Consider the following 16519-nt stretch of genomic DNA (forward strand, 5'->3'; position numbering starts at 1 on the left):
AGATGTAGATGGTGACATTATAAAATTAAAATTGTTTCCTTTCTCATTAAGAGGAAGAGCTAAAGATTGGTTGCTATCTCTGCCTAAGAATCCAGGGGTATATATGATGCCCCCAATAGAAGGCCTCACAGCGATTAGCGCACGTGAGTCGTTGGATCTTGCTTGGCATGGGATCTTGGCCGCCTGTTTTTCTTCACTGAGACATATAAAAAGAAGAGAAACCTAGCCGCCGGTTCGTGGTCGCGCCTCGCTTCCTCCTCCCCAATCGGCTGGTCTCCTCCTCCCCCAGTCGCACCTCATCCCGTCGCCGCCTCCGCCGCCGCCGCCGCCCCCAACTCGATCCCAACCGCGCCTCCTCCCTTCGCCGCTGCCTGCTTTCTTCGGTGTTCGTCGGCGCGCCTCCGGCCGCCAATCCCTCCCGAGCACCTCCTCCCCAATCCCCTCCTGCGCCTCCTCTTCCAATCCCGTGACGATCTCCTCCCCCAATAGCTCATGCCTGCGTTCGACCTCGAGCTCCGCCTCGCGCGTCTCTCTCTCGGTTCAGCAGCAGGTCTGCAGTCCTGTGCGTGGTGGAGCTGCACAAGGTGTCATCGCTGAGGTGTCATCGCACCATCAATACTGCCTTTTCATATGCCTTTTCAATACTTGCCTTTTCATATGCTGCACTCTCTCGTCGCCGGCAGGAGCGCGACAGTACTCAACGGGAGTTGAACGGGGTGCTGCTCTCCATCCTTGACCAAGAAGGAGGACATCAAAGCGCATCCTAACAAATGGTTCCGGCTGGCAGAGCATATACATGCCCTTCTACACATATTCTTCATCTGGCAGGTTCATCTCCTCTCTTTCTCCCAGTTCGTATGTTTTGATGTAGAAAAATTATGCAGGCCAACTGTATGATGATATGTGTGTGTGGCCTGTAATTGTTCATTTGGGCTTTATTTTGCACGTTATCAGTGGTGAGTTGGTGCTAGTGATGGAGATGGGCACAAATACGAGTACTCGGTGACGTGTAGTCGGAGATCAGGCCTACTCTGTCAACAACTTCACAATGATTATCATGGAAAAGCAGATCGAGAGGTAACAACAGATCATCCTTCCTCTAATGGATGAATCCATGCTTTGCTTGTGTGGCTATTGCACATATATATATTATTGACTGTTAAAGATTTGTTCTATGAATACTAAATTCCTCAATTTTCTGAGTGCTTGTGGTGCAAATATGGCCAAATGTAGCCTTCCGTTGGTGTACATGTACAGATTGGTACTGAGCATGTATAGATTGGCACTCAGCAGATGACCTGCTACTACAACATGACTAATTATACATGGTTAATGATGTGCCTGTGAGAGAGGTGATAAAATTTTGATCTTATGCAAATCACTTATCTCAATTATGTGATCCTAATTATACATGTTCAAATTATGCAAGTTTAATGATGAACCTACAAGAATCGCCATATACTTAATAGTTTTTTTTCTTAAAGCTACAGCCAGTACATTATGTTAGCTCTCTCAACTATGTGACGTGCATATATGCAATCTATCACCATATATCAGCCTTTCTGTATGGTGTCAAATCTGAAATTTTGAGACACGCATTGGTCCAATTGTACAGATTCTGATTATTATTAGTTGATGTCTGCATTTATTTATGAGTTAAGCCTGTTGTTCTTTTCAGGAGGCGGTCATTTCAGTATAGAGAGGTGATGGCTTGAGATTCATCACTGGCCACCTATGGCAAGTCCAAACTAGATACATCAACTGTTAAACCTACGTGGAAAAAGTAACGCTACGCAAGATCTTTGCGAGGTGATAGCCAGTTCATATTCAGATCTTATTGTCGTGATTCTGATGCATGGCAAGACCTTTTCTTTTCTAAAGAATCATATCTGGTTTACTACTTCTTGGTTTCAGTCTTACCTCACCTGAATATTTCTCCTTTCTTATGCACAAATTATTTAGTTGGTTGAGCTACCCGTTTAGATGGCAGTATTTACTATTTAGACATGGAAGCTCATGGACATTTTCCATACAATAAATCCCTTGATGCATATATAATACATGCAGTCTACGTTTCTATGTTGTTCTACAACACTTTAAATTTCTACGTACAAAAGTGTGGAAAGCAGGTGCATTTAAATGCAATACCAGCCCATGAAAGATTAAAAGAAATTAACAGTGGAGATTGCCTTCGCCTTTTCTTGATATAGCCTTTGTTATTTCTGAATATTGCCCTATTCTCATATTGCAGAAATTAATTGAGTATGAAGCAAATAAGATATTGATTTGTAGACCCCTAATGCATTCTTTCATGTCCTGCTGAGTTCAGATTTTTGTACTACTGTATGAGCCATATTTGGAAATCTACAGACTGCAGTATAGGAGGTGCAAGGAAAAAATTATGAAGAAATCTATTTGTGAGGTTTGCATTCAGAAGAAACTCCTATTTAGTGATGTAGTTTTTGATCTGATTGGGAAACTTAATTTTATTTCATTTTGCTGAATGCTTGGATGATTCGTGGTGGATTTCAGGTTCGGGTGATCTGTTAATGTGCTAAATCAGGTTGGCTTCACTGATTAATCTTCGCTCCTTGCCCCTTTTCTCCTGTTCTGCAAAGTATGATATACTTATATCAAGTTACTGTTTCATGTTTCAGATGGTACATTAATGGTATTTGAGGAATTAACATCTACTCTATACGTGTAAATTTTACATGCTGAATATGAATTTCTGATTTGGGGAGTTGCGGACCCAATTATCATGGACATGTATCTCTATAAGTTTACCAAAAAATCAAACAGGTCTGGGCTGGATGGCAAGTGAAGATAAATCAAGTAAATACTTTTCATATATGGTTTATGGAAGTGCTGAATATGTTATATATCAATACTACTATGTTAGTATCTCTTTCATTTCTTCAGAAAATTTTCTGTTCGGAGTGGCTTCATATGTTTGTTGAGGAATCCTTAAGTTGCTCTAGCAGTTCCAAAAAAATGTGGGTCTAATTCGTATCTACGTTTTCTAAGTTCACAAAATTTTGAATCTCATTTTGTTTTTGAAAGCGTTGTCTGAAAATATATGTAGGGACAGAGCAATTAGAAAGCCATGGAAATTTCAAATCAGATTTTTCGAACCAATGGTCACTGCATTTACTTTCGTTCATCCCATGGTTGCATCTCAGCATCTGTTATACTACTATGATAGCACTAAACACGAGCTGGTACTTCTTGCATAGTGAAGCAGTCTGTTTATGAAATTTAGTTCATTTTTCAATGGTCATATATATTCAGATATCTAAAACTTGAGCAGCAAATTATGAGAGCTGGTTTCCTAACAACTTCTATTTTATATTTACTAAAGGCTGAAACCCATATTATAATAGATGGTTCACTAATTTCTATCTTATTTTCGAAATTTCTTAGAGAACCTGTACAGCGTATACAAACAAACAAAACATATTAATTTGAAGCTAATTCAGATTCTTAGAGGGCTAACTCACAAATGAGGATTTCGGTGTTGTTTGAGATTCTTAGATTCACTTTTTGCAGGTCGAACCACAAATAGTGAAACTAATCCAAGTTATTTTTAAAATCTCATATTTGGTTTCCGTATCGCCGTATCCGTCTTGCTGTATCGGTGCTTCATAGCTCTTTGTCCAGTCTGCGGTACACTGAAGAGAGCATTCACTGTTTTCAGTTTTGTTAATTATGTTTGCGGTACACTGAAGAGAGCATTCACTGTTTTCAGTTTTGTTAATTATGTTCCCAGTGCCTTTGTAGATTACTATATCTTCTTGTAGTTTTCCTTCTGATATTCTTCAACTTTGATCCCGGTTTATTCTCACTTTACGTTGTGTCCCTTCTGTGTCTTACCCAGGATGTTTTGTGATCTGGTCGTACTGTGATTATTGGTGGTCCTATGACATGCCTCTGTTGTGGTTGCGAGGGAATGGAAAAGCAATTATAGGGAAATTATCAATTTTCGCTTGGTGATCATAGGCCATTCTTTGGTGTTTAGTAGTTTATGTCAAGATTGTAGGATACTTTTTTATACACCGGAGGAAGATCTCGCTAATTTGGTTCACATCCTCATATATTTTGTTAGCATATCATTTCAGAATATCTGATTTTCGGCATATTTTTCTGTAAAGATTACAAAAAAAATCAGTCATTTGTTAAATATTGTCTTCTATAGTGCCAAAGGAAGGTCGAGCCAGAAGGCAAGCTTGCTTCTTCACATGGGTTTTTGTGGTAAAGCTTACAAGCAACTTCTGTCACGTGTCATCTAAAGAATGTTGCCTTCTATATTGGTGAAGCACAATACCAAAGTTGGTTGCTTCTGATATTTAAGTGTGTCATTGTACTCTGGTATTAGTGGGTTATTAGTAATTGCCAATCTGGAGTATATATTTGTTGGACAAGGTTGTATAATATATGGGCCAGAATATTCACTGGTTTGCAAAGCCAACTTATACAGAACTCATATTCATATTGCAGAATTATAATGTAGTTTCTTCACATGGATGTAGTTCTTCTGCTAGCATTAGATATAGTAGTCAATTCTTTTGGCGACGTTGTAGAATATTGTAGCTGAACAGGTTTGCATATGTTCCCTGCATATATTTTTTCACATGCATGATCTGCAAAGTTCCATTTTGGTAAATAGCACCAAATTTACAGTCGAGTAGTTCAATCAGTGCAGCTCATGGCAGTTTTTTCGAGATCCCTCTTGAAAACTGTTTCTCCTCTTTATAACTTTGATAGACTCTTTTAGGATTTGTTGTTGTTTACTAGCACATTTGAGGGTGTGCGAAGATACTCCATTTGAAGATATTGGATCGGAAATGCCCTTTATTTCTTCTCTGTTATGCTCTTTATTGGATCGGAGTAATTTGAATTGGTGTTTTGGAAAATTTCACCTGATGGGTGCTAGGGAAAAACCCATGTTCCAGATTCAGGGAATGACTTTGCATTGCTACTTCAGATGGGAGCTTCACCAGAGAAATCTAGTTGCTTTTGACACCACCATGTTTTCTCGCCCCCAGTCTAATAGATTGGACTAATATGTGTGAATTTCATACTGGTTCAAGTTATTATGTTTAAGACAATCTCAGTGTACAAGTTGCACCTTATATATATTATCTCGCTTTACTTTGCTGCTGAATTCTTCTGTAGCATATTCTCTGAGCTTGATTAATACATCATTTTACAACAAAGCTTATCAATCCGAAAGAACTTTTGTATTTTGAACTTCCTTTTGGAATGACTAGGTCCTGTGTGTTTTCACTTACTGGCTGATACCAATTAGAAGGTAGAGTATATGTTCCTCAATGACGATATTGATTTCATTTCCTAGATGTTGAAACTTCAAACCTCTTAAAGTCGGAGCTGCCTTTGGTTTAAACCTGAATATTTAGTGTGTTGTGTTTCCGGCCTATTTTATTTACACTCGGATTCGGTAACACCCAGTGAATATCAGATGGAGTAGAGATATAAAATGGATCAAGGTTTTATTTTTCCCTTTATGCTACGAATGTTTGAGTGGACATACAATCAGGTATTTATTGCTTGTTATTTTACGTAACTGGTTGTCTACTTATTTTGTACTACCTAGCTTGCGCTAATTTACTGCGTGATTGTCATTTTTGTTTCTTGCTTCAGAGCACACTTTCTACTTATCGTGGTTTTTTTAGTTTATGAATAAGAAAGTTCCCATTATAGATACTACAAGGCTTTAGGTGTATGCTTTGATATATTCTGCAATGTGGTAAGTTTTAGAATTAGAAAATGGGTACAAAAGGATACAGGAGTAATATGGGGATATAATCAGTATGGCTGCATGTATTACATTTTATTTAATATTGTACCTTTTTCATGCCATAATTTCAGACTTCCGCCTTAATATAGACACAAGGCAATAACGCAGAGGTTAATTATTTCCAGGTTTTAATTTCCTGTATGAGTAAGACCATCTACCTTATTTACTTTGGCCATCACAAATACTGTATTTTGCTTAGGAGATTACTGTTGGTATCAATATAGTGCTCTGAAACAATCTTATGCTACCATGAAATTGAATAGATGGCCGAATCGTAATTTAGTTAGCTTGAAACTGTTTTTTTTTTGTAAATGGGGCTCTTCAAATTTTCTCCACGACTCCTATTTAATAATTATCACTTTTAACAATTTGTTGCTCTGTTTGTCCTAATTTAGTTCTAGCAACAACTTTTGTAAAATCTAAGAAATGTATTATCATATTGGTAGTAAATTTTATCGTTACATCGGCATGAGCTCTACGGGGTCGTGCGCCAAGGCGCACATTTAAATCTAGTAGTATTGATTCCTAGACTAAATGCAAGGATGCTTTTATTGGTAGATATTATCCCCCTGCTAAAATTTTATCTTTGAGGAGTACCATAATGAATTTTAAACAATTGGATAATGAACATGTTGCTCAAGCTTGGGAAAGAATGAAATCTTTGGTTAAAAATTGCCCAACCCATGGATCGACTACTTGGATGATCATCCAAACCTTCTATGCAGGACTAAATTTTTCTTCACGGAATTTATTGGATTCAGCTGCTGGAGGTACCTTTATGTCCATCACTCTTGGTGAAGCAACAAAGCTTCTTGATAATATGATGGTTAATTACTCTGAATGGCACACGGAAAGAGCTCCACAAGGTAAGAAGGTAAATTCTGTTGAAGAATCCTCTTCCTTGAATGATAAGATTGATGCTATTATGTCTATGCTTGTGAATGATAGGACTAATGTTGATCCTAATAATGTTCTGCTAGCTTCATTGGTTGCCCAAGAAGAACATGTTGATGTAAACTTCATTAAAAATAATAATTTCAACAACAATGCTTATCGGAACAATTCTAGTAATAACTATAGGCCATATCCTTATAATAATGGTAACGGTTATGCTAATTCTTATGGGAATTCTTACAACAATAATAGGAATACACCCCCTGGACTTGAAGCTATGCTTAAAGAATTTATTAGTACACAAACTGCCTTTAACAAATCTGTTGAGGAAAAGCTCAATAAAATTGATATTCTCGCTTCTAAGGTTGATAGTCTTGCCTCCGATGTTGATCTTTTGAAATCGAAAGTTATGCCTAATAGGGATATTGAAAATAAAATTGTTACTACAGCAAATGCCATCCAAGTTAGAATTAATGAGAATATAAGATTAATGGCTGAAGCTACGTGCTAGGTGGGATAGAGAAGAAAATGAAAAACTAGCTAAAGAGAAAAATGTAGCTAAAGTTTGGACTATTACCACCACTAGCAATGCTAATGATTCACATGTTGCTTCACCTCCTACTATCAATAATAAAATAATTGGTGTTGGCAATGTTTCTACTCCTAGTGCAAAGCGCGCAAAATTACTCGAAACTGCTAAAACTGCTGAAACTGCCTGTGATAAAACTGCTGAAATTTTTTCCAACCTTGGGGATGGTAATCCCATTGCTTTAGATTGTAATGATTTAGATTTTGATGATTGCCACATCTCTGAAGTTATAAAGTTCTTACAAAAACTTGCTAAGAGTCCCAATGTTAGCGCTGTAAACTTGGCTTTCACAAAACATATTACAAATGCTCTCATAAAAGCTAGAGAAGAGAAACTAAAACTTGAAACTTCTATTCCTAGAAAGCTAGAGGATGGTTGGGAGCCCATCATTAGAATGAGGGTAAAAGATTTTGATTGTAATGCTTTATGTGATCTTGGTGCAAGTATTTCTGTTATGCCTAAAAAAGTCTATGATATGCTTGACTTGCCACCAATGAAAAACTGTTATCTGGATGTTAATCTCGCTGATAATGCTAAAAAGAAACCTTTGGGGAGAGTTGATAATGTTCATATTATGGTTAACAATAACCTTGTCCCCGTTGATTTTGTTGTCTTGGATATTGAATGCAATGCATCTTGCCCCATTATATTGGGAAGACCTTTTCTTCGAACCGTTGGTGCTACTATTGATATGAAGGAAGGTAATATTAAATATCAATTTCCTCTCAAGAAAGGTATGGAACACTTCCCTAGAAAGAGAATGAAGTTACCTTATGATTCTATTATTAGAACAAATTATGATGTCAATGCTTCATCTCTAGATAATACTTGATATACACTTTCTGCGCCTAGCTGAAAGGCGTTAAAGAAAAGCGCTTATGGGAGACAACCCATGTTTTTACTACAGTATTTTTGTTTTATATTTGAGTCTTGGAAGTTGTTTACTACTGTAGCAACCTCTCCTTATCTTAGTTTTATGTTTTGTTGTGCCAAGTAAAGTCTTTGATAGTAAAGTAAATACTAGATTTGGATTACTGCGCAGAAACAGATTTCTTTGCTGTCACGAATCTGGGTCTAATTCTATGTAGGTAACTCAGAAAATTAAGCCAATTTACGTGAGTGATCCTCAGATATGTACGCAACTTTCATTCAATTTGGGAATTTTCATTTGAGCAAGTCTGGTGCCCTAATAAAATCCATCTTTCCGGACTGTTCTGTTTTGACAGATTCTGCCTTTTATTTCGCATTGCCTCTTTTGCTATGTTGGATGAAATTTCTTTGATCCATTAATGTCCAGTAGCTTTATGCAATGTTCAGAAGTGTGAAGAATGATTGTGTCACCTCTGAACATGTTAATTTTTATTGTGCACTAACCCTCTAATGAGTTGTTTCGAGTTTGGTGTGGAGGAAGTTTTCAAGGATCAAGAGAGGAGTATGATAGAATATGATCAAGGAGAGTGAAAGCTCTAAGCTTGGGGATGCCCCGGTGGTTCACCCCTGCATATTCTAAGAAGACTCAAGCGTCTAAGCTTGGGGATGCCCAAGGCATCCCCTTCTTCATCGACAACATTATCAGGTTCCTCCCCCGAAACTATATTTTTATTCCGTCACATCTTATGCACTTTGCTTGGAGCGTCGGTTTGTTTTTGTTTTTGTTTTGTTTGAATAAAATGGATCCTAGCATTCACTTTGTGGGAGAGAGACACGCTCCGCTATAGCATATGGACAAGTATGTCCTTAGGCTCTACTCATAGTATTCATGGCGAAGTTTCTTCTTCGTTAAATTGTTATATGGTTGGAATTGGAAAATACTACATGTAGTAATTCTAAAATGTCTTGGATAATTTGATACTTGGCAATTGTTGTGCTCATGTTTAAGCTCTTGCATCATATACTTTGCACCCATTAATGAATAAACACTTAGAACTTGCTAATTTGGTTTGCATATTTGGTTTCTCTAGAGTCTAGATAACATCTAGTATTGAGTTTTGAACAACAAGGAAGACGGTGTAGAGTCTTATAATGTTTACAATATGTCTTTCATGTGAGTTTTGCTGCACCGTTCATCCTTGTGTTTGTTTCAAATAACCTTGCTAGCCTAAACCTTGTATCGAGAGGGAATACTTCTCATGCATCCAAAATACTTGAGCCAACCACTATGCCATTTGTGTCTACCATACCTACCTACTACATGGTATTTATCCGCCATTCCAAAGTAAATTGCTTGAGTGCTACCTTTATAATTCCATCATTCACCTTTGCAATATATAGCTCATGGGACAAATAGCTTAAAAACTATTGTGGTATTGAATATGTACTTATGCACTTTATCTCTTATTAAGTTGCTTGTTGTGCGATAACCATGTTTTCTGGGGACGCCATCAACTATTCTTTGTTGAATATCATGTGAGTTGCTATGCATGTCCGTTTTGTCCGAAGTAAGAGAGATCTACCACCTTAATGGTTGGAGCATGCATATTGTTAGAGAAGAACATTGGGCCGCTAACTAAAGCCATGATTCATGGTGGAAGTTTCAGTTTTGGACATATATCCTCAATCTCATATGAGAATAATAATTGTTGCCACATGCTTATGCATTAATGAGGAGTCCATTATCTGTTGTCCATGTTGTCCCGGTATGGATGTCTAAGTTGAGAATAATCAAAAGCGAGAAATCCAAAATGCGAGCTTTTTCCTTAGACCTTTGTACAGGCGGCATGGAGGTACCCCATTGTGACACTTGGTTAAAACATGTGTATTGTGATGATCCGGTAGTCCAAGCTAATTAGGACAAGGTGCGGGCACTATTAGTATACTATGCATGAGACTTGCAACTTGTGAGATATAATTTTCATAACTCATATGCTTTATTACTACCGTTGACAAAATTGTTTCATGTTTTCAAAATAAAAGCTCTAGCACAAATATAGCAATCGATGCTTTCCTCTTTGAAGGACCATTCTTTTTACTTTTATGTTGAGTCAGTTCACCTATCTCTCTCCACCTCAAGAAGCAAACACGTGTGTGAACTGTGCATTGATTCCTACATACTTGCATATTGCACTTGTTATATTACTCTATGTTGACAATTATCCATGAGATATACATGTTACAAGTTGAAAGCAACCGCTGAAACTTAATCTTCCTTTGTGTTGCTTCAATACCTTTACTTTGATTTATTGCTTTATGAGTTAACTCTTATGCAAGACTTATTGATGCTTGTCTTGAAGTACTATTCATGAAAAGTCTTTGCTTTATGATTCACTTGTTTACTCATGTCATTACCATTGTTTTGATCGCTGCATTCATTACATATGTTTACAAATAGTATGATCAAGGTTATGATGGCATGTCACTTCAGAAATTATCTTTGTTATCGTTTTACCTGCTCGGGACGAGCGTAACTAAGCTTGGGGATGCTGATACGTCTCCGACGTATCGATAATTTCTTATGTTCCATGCCACATTATTGATGATATCTACATGTTTTATGCACACTTTATGTCATATTCGTGCATTTTCTGGAACTAACCTATTAACAAGATGCCGAAGAGCCGCTTGCTTGTTTCTGCTGTTTTTGGTTTCGAAATCCTAGTAACGAAATATTCTCGGAATTGGACGAAATCAACGCCCGTGGTCCTATTTTGCCACGAAGCTTCCGGAAGACCGAAAGGGATACGAAGTGGGGCGACGAGGCGCCGCCACCATAGGGCCGCGCGGCCGGAGGGGGCCGCGCCGCCCTATGGTGTGGGCCCTCGTCAGCCCTCCGACTCTGCCCTTCCGCCTACTTATAGCCTCCGTCGCGAAACCCCTGATACGAAGAACCACGATACGGAAAACCTTCCAGAGACGCCGCCGCCGCCAATCCCATCTCGGGGGATTCTGGAGATCTCCTCCGGCACCCTGCCGGAGAGGGGATTCATCTCCCGGAGGACTCTTCACCGCCATGGTCGCCTCCGGAGTGATGAGTGAGTAGTTCACCCCTGGACTATGGGTCCATAGCGGTAGCTAGATGGTTGTCTTCTCCTCATTGTGCTTCATTGTTGGATCTTGTGAGCTGCCTAACATGATCAAGATCATCTATCTGTAATGCTATATGTTGTGTTTGTCGGGATCCGATGGATAGAGAATACCATGTTATGTTAATTATCAAGTTATTACCTATGTGTTGTTTATGATCTTGCATGCTCTCCATTATTAGTAGAGGCTCTGGCCAAGTTGATGCTAGTAACTCCAAGAGGGAGTATTTATGCTCGATAGTGGGTTCATGCCTCCATTGATATCTGGGGAGTGACAGAAACCCCTAAGGTTGTGTTGTGCTCGTTGCCACTAGGGATAAAACATTGATGCTATGTCTAAGGATGTAGTTGTTGATTACATTACGCACCATACTTAATGCAATTGTCTCGTTGCTTTGCAACTTAATACTGGAAGGGGTTCGGATGATAACTCGAAGGTGGACTTTTTAGGCATAGATGCAGTTGGATGGCGGTCTATGTACTTTGTCGTAATGCCCAATTAAATCTCACTCGTACTTATCATGACATGTATGTGCATTGTTATGCCCTCTCTATTTGTCAATTGCCCGACTGTAATTTGTTCACCCAACATGCTTTTATCTTATGGGAAAGACACCTCTAGTGAACTGTGGACCCCGGTCCATTCTTTTATACTGAAATACAAATCTGCTGCAATACTTGTTCTTTACTGTTTTCTTGCAAACAATCATCTTCCACACAATACGGTTAACCCTTTGTTACAGCAAGCCGGTGAGATTGACAACCTCACTGTTTCGTTGGGGCAAAGTACTTTGGTTGTGTTGTGCAGGTTCCACGTTGGCGCCGGAATCTCCGGTGTTGCGCCGCACTACATCCCGCCGCCATCAACCTTCAACGTGCTTCTTGACTCCTACTGGTTCGATTAAACCTTGGTTTCTTACTGAGGGAAACTTGCCGCTGTGCGCATCACACCTTCCTCTTGGGGTTCCCAACGGACGTGTCAATTACACGCATCACTATCCAGCATGCATCTATGCCTAAAAAGTCCACCTTCAGGTTATCATCCGAACCCCCTCCAGTATTAAGTTGTAAACAACAGACAATTGCATTAAGTATGGTGCGTAATGTAATCAACACAAATATCCTTAGACAAAGCATCGATGTTTTATCCCTAGTGGCAACAGCACATCCACAACCTTAGAACTTTCTCGTCATCGTCCCGCATTTAATGGAGGCATGAACCCACTATCGAGCATAAATACCCCCTCTTGGAGTCACAAGTATCAATTTGGCCGAGCCTCTACTAGCAACGGAGAGCATGCAAGAACATAAATAACATATATGATAGATTGATAATCAACTTGACATAGTATTCAATATTCATCGGATCCCAACAAACACAACATGTAGGATTACAAATAGATGATTTTCATCATGATAGGCAGCTCACAAGATCTAACATGATAGCACAATGAGAAGAAGACAACCATCTAGCTACTGCTATGGACCCATAGTCCAGGGGTGGACTACTCACACATCGATCCGGAGGCGATCATGGCGATGAAGAGACCTCCGGGAGATGATTCCCCTCTTCGGCAGGGTGCCGGAGGCGATCTCCTGAATCCCCCGAGATGGGATTGGCGGCGGCGGCGTCTTTGGAAGGTTTTCCATATCGTGGCTCTCGATACTGGGGGTTTCACGACGAAGACCTTAAGTAGGCGGAAGGGCAGAGTCGGGAGGGTCACGAGGGCCCCACACAACAGGCTGGCGTGGCCAGGCCCCAGGCCGCACCGCCTTGCTGTGTCGTCGTCCCGTGGCCCCACTTCGTTTACTCCTCGGACTTCTGGAAGCTTCGTGGAAAAATAGGCCCCTGGGCGTTGATTTCGTCCAATTCCGAGAATATTTCCTTACTAAGATTTCTGAAACCAAAAACAGCAGAAAACAACGAATCGGCTCTTCGGCATCTCGTCAATAGGTTAGTGCCGGAAAATGCATAATAATGACATATAATGTGTATAAAACATGTGAGTATCATCATAAAAGTAGCATGGAACATAAGAAATTATAGATACGTCTGGGACGTATCAGATGCGAAAATTAAAAAACCTATGGAACCTTATTTGCATGCTGGTAGTAATATTAGTATGAACGCTTTGAACACCATTGTTGATAATGATATAGAAAGTTCTAAGCTTGGGGAAGCTGGTTTTCATGATCTTTTTAGTCCCCCAAGCATTGAGGAGAAAATTTTCTTTGATGATACTTTGCCTCCTATTTATGATGATTATAATGATAGTAGTCTTCTGGTTCCGCCTACTATGGAGGATAAATTTAATTATGATTACAATATGCCTCCTATATTTGATGATAGCTACTTTGTTGAATTTTCTCCCACTACAATTAATAAGAATGACTATGCTTATATGGAGAGTAATAATTTTATGCATGAGACTCATGATAAGAATGCTTTATGTGATATTTATATTGTTGAGTTTGCTCATGATGCTACTGAAAGTTATTATGAGAGAGGAAAATATGGTTGTAGAAATTTTCATGTTACTAAAACACCTCTCTTTTTGTTGAAAATCTTGAAGCTGCACTTGTTTTATCTTTCTATGCTTGTTGCATTATGCTTCATGAATTTGTTTATTTACAAGATTACTATGCATAGGAAGTGGGTTAGGCTTAAATTTGTTTTGAATTTGCTTCATGATGGTCTCTTTTGCTCCAACTCTTATTTCTTGCGAGTGCATCATTAAAACTGCTGAGCCCATCTTAATGGCTATAAAGAAAGAACTTCTTGGGAGATAACCCATGTGTTTATTTTACTACAGTACTTTTGTTTTATATTTGAGTCTTGGAAGTTGTTACTACTGTAGCAATCTCTCCTTATCTTTATTTTATTGCATTGTTGTGCCAAGTAAAGTCTTTGATAGTAAAACCAATACTAGATTTGGATTGCTGCGCAGGAACAGATTTCTTGATGTCACGAATTTGAGCAGTAGTCTCTGTAGAAAAATGAAAAAAATCTGCCAATTTACGTGCGTGATCCTCAGATATGTACGCAACTTTCATTCAATTTGGGCATTTTCATCTGAGCAAGTCTGGTGCCACTTTAAAATTCGTCTTTACGGACTGTTCTGTTTTGACAGATTCTGCCTTTTATTTCGCATTGCCTGTTTTGCTATGTTTGATGGATTTCTTTGTTCCATTAACTTTCAGTAGCTTTGTGCAATGTCCAGAAGTGTTAAGAATGGTTATGTCACCTCTGAATATATGAATTATGCACTGACCCTCTAATGAGTTTGTTTCGAGTTTGGTGTGGAAGAAGTTTTCAAGGGTCAAGAGAGGAGGATGATACAATATGATCAAGAAGAGTGAAAATCCTAAGCTTGGGGATTCCCCCGTGGTTCATTCCTGCATACCTCAAGAAGACTCAAGCATCTAAGCTTGGGGATGCCCAAGGTATCCCCTTCTTCATCGACAAATTATCAGGTTTCTTCTCTTGAGACTATATTTTTATTCGGTCACATCTTATGTACTTTACTTGGAGCGTTTGTGTGCTTTTATTTTCGTTTTGTTATTTTCATTCTCTGAATAAATACATGCTTGTGTGGGAGAGAGACACGCTCCGCTGGTTCATATGAACACATGTGTTCTTAGCTCATAATGTTCATGGCGAAGGATGAACTGCTTCGTTAATTGTTATATGATTGGAAACGGGAAATGCTACATGTGGTAATTGGTATAATATCTTGAATAATGTGATACTTGGCAATTGTTGTGCTCATGTTTAAGCTCTTGTATCATGTACCTTGTACCCATTAATGAAGAACTACATAGAGCTTGTTAAAATTTGGTTTGCATGATTGGTTTCTCTAGAGTCTAGATATTTTCTGGTTGAGGTGTTTGAACAACAAGGAGACGATGTAAAGTCTTATAATACTTACAATATGTTCATATGTAAGCTTTGCTGCACCGTTTTATACTTGAGTTTGCTTCAAACAACCTTGCTAGCCTAGCCTTGTATTGAGAGGAATTCTTCTCGTGCATCCAAATCCTTGAGCCAAATACTATGCCATTTGTGTCCACCATACCTACCTACTACATGGTATTTCTCTGCCATTCCAAAGTAAATTACTTGAGTGCTACCTTTAAAATTCTATTCTTTGTCTTTGCAATATATAGCTCATGGGAAAATAGCCTTAAAAACTAATTCGGTGAAGAATATGTAGCTATGTATCTTATCTCTACTACTTATAAAGGCACGAAGTGCCGTAGGAAAATGAAATCTGAACCGTTCATCGATGTGTATCCCACGGTTGACAATCAGTTGTTCTCCCCTCCCCAAATCACGTGACCTTTTCCCCATCCCGTAATCTCCTCTGTGCGAGAGAAAATAATCACTTTGTCTCACCCAAAAACACCGCTCCCGTCGCAATCTGCTCCTCCACCCTGGCTACCGCCGCCGCTCTCCCCGACGTGCTCTCGGCGCCTCTCCCGCACCACCCGGCCAGATCCTGCGCCTCGCCGGCGGGTCGGCCGGCAGCGCTCCTCACCGGCCTGCCGCGTTCCCCACCAGACTATGTTCAATCTGATGTCGGACGAATCCGCCGCCACCCCGTCCCCGTCATGTACGTACGCGTCGGCCTGGATGTCTCCGCCCGCCTCTTCAGCCGTTGCCCTCCAAAGCTAAGCCCTCATGCAGGAGCAAGGTTAGCCTGCACTAGCAGGTTGGTCGCTGTTCATATTCTACTTTCTTGTGCAATCGCTAGAGTACAACATGCTTAAGATCTCGGTTCACAACCTGTAAGGATAATCAACCTATCATCACTTTCACTATTTTGAAATTAATAGTTCGTAAACCAACCATCTAATGGTTGCATATGTGGCCACTTCGCAGCAAGACGGAGATAGGATATGTGGCCATTACTCAAGTTAGCCTAGGGCATTTCCTGATTACTAGATTCTTACTGTGGTTAAGATACATTTGATTAATTTCCTTTCTATGAAGAGCTTACTTATGAAAATTGACGATATTGCTTGCTATGTTCAAGGCTTTTGCCCTTTATCATGTTTATTATCTGTGTTCCACGGTTCCATCTTTGTCTGTATTTTGGCAGGCATGAATGTCAAGTGATGCTTCCTTTGTGCATCTCATAATCATGAATTACGAAGTACTAAATATCCATGCTGGGCTCTTTGGATGACCGTAGGTCC

General features: G+C 39.4%; 1 long non-coding RNA gene across 1 annotated transcript; it reads left to right on the plus strand.

Annotated features, from left to right (window-relative positions):
- Window positions 1–1026: 1026 nt before the first annotated feature.
- LOC124679341 lies at window positions 1027–2844 on the plus strand. Its single transcript, XR_006994931.1, has 5 exons — window positions 1027–1077; window positions 1679–1809; window positions 2330–2422; window positions 2533–2563; window positions 2658–2844. It is a non-coding gene; the product is annotated as an uncharacterized LOC124679341 (long non-coding RNA).
- Window positions 2845–16519: the final 13675 nt, after the last annotated feature.

Source organism: Lolium rigidum, chromosome 7 (assembly GCF_022539505.1).
Source record: "Lolium rigidum isolate FL_2022 chromosome 7, APGP_CSIRO_Lrig_0.1, whole genome shotgun sequence".
NCBI classification, from domain to species: Eukaryota; Viridiplantae; Streptophyta; class Magnoliopsida; order Poales; family Poaceae; genus Lolium; species Lolium rigidum.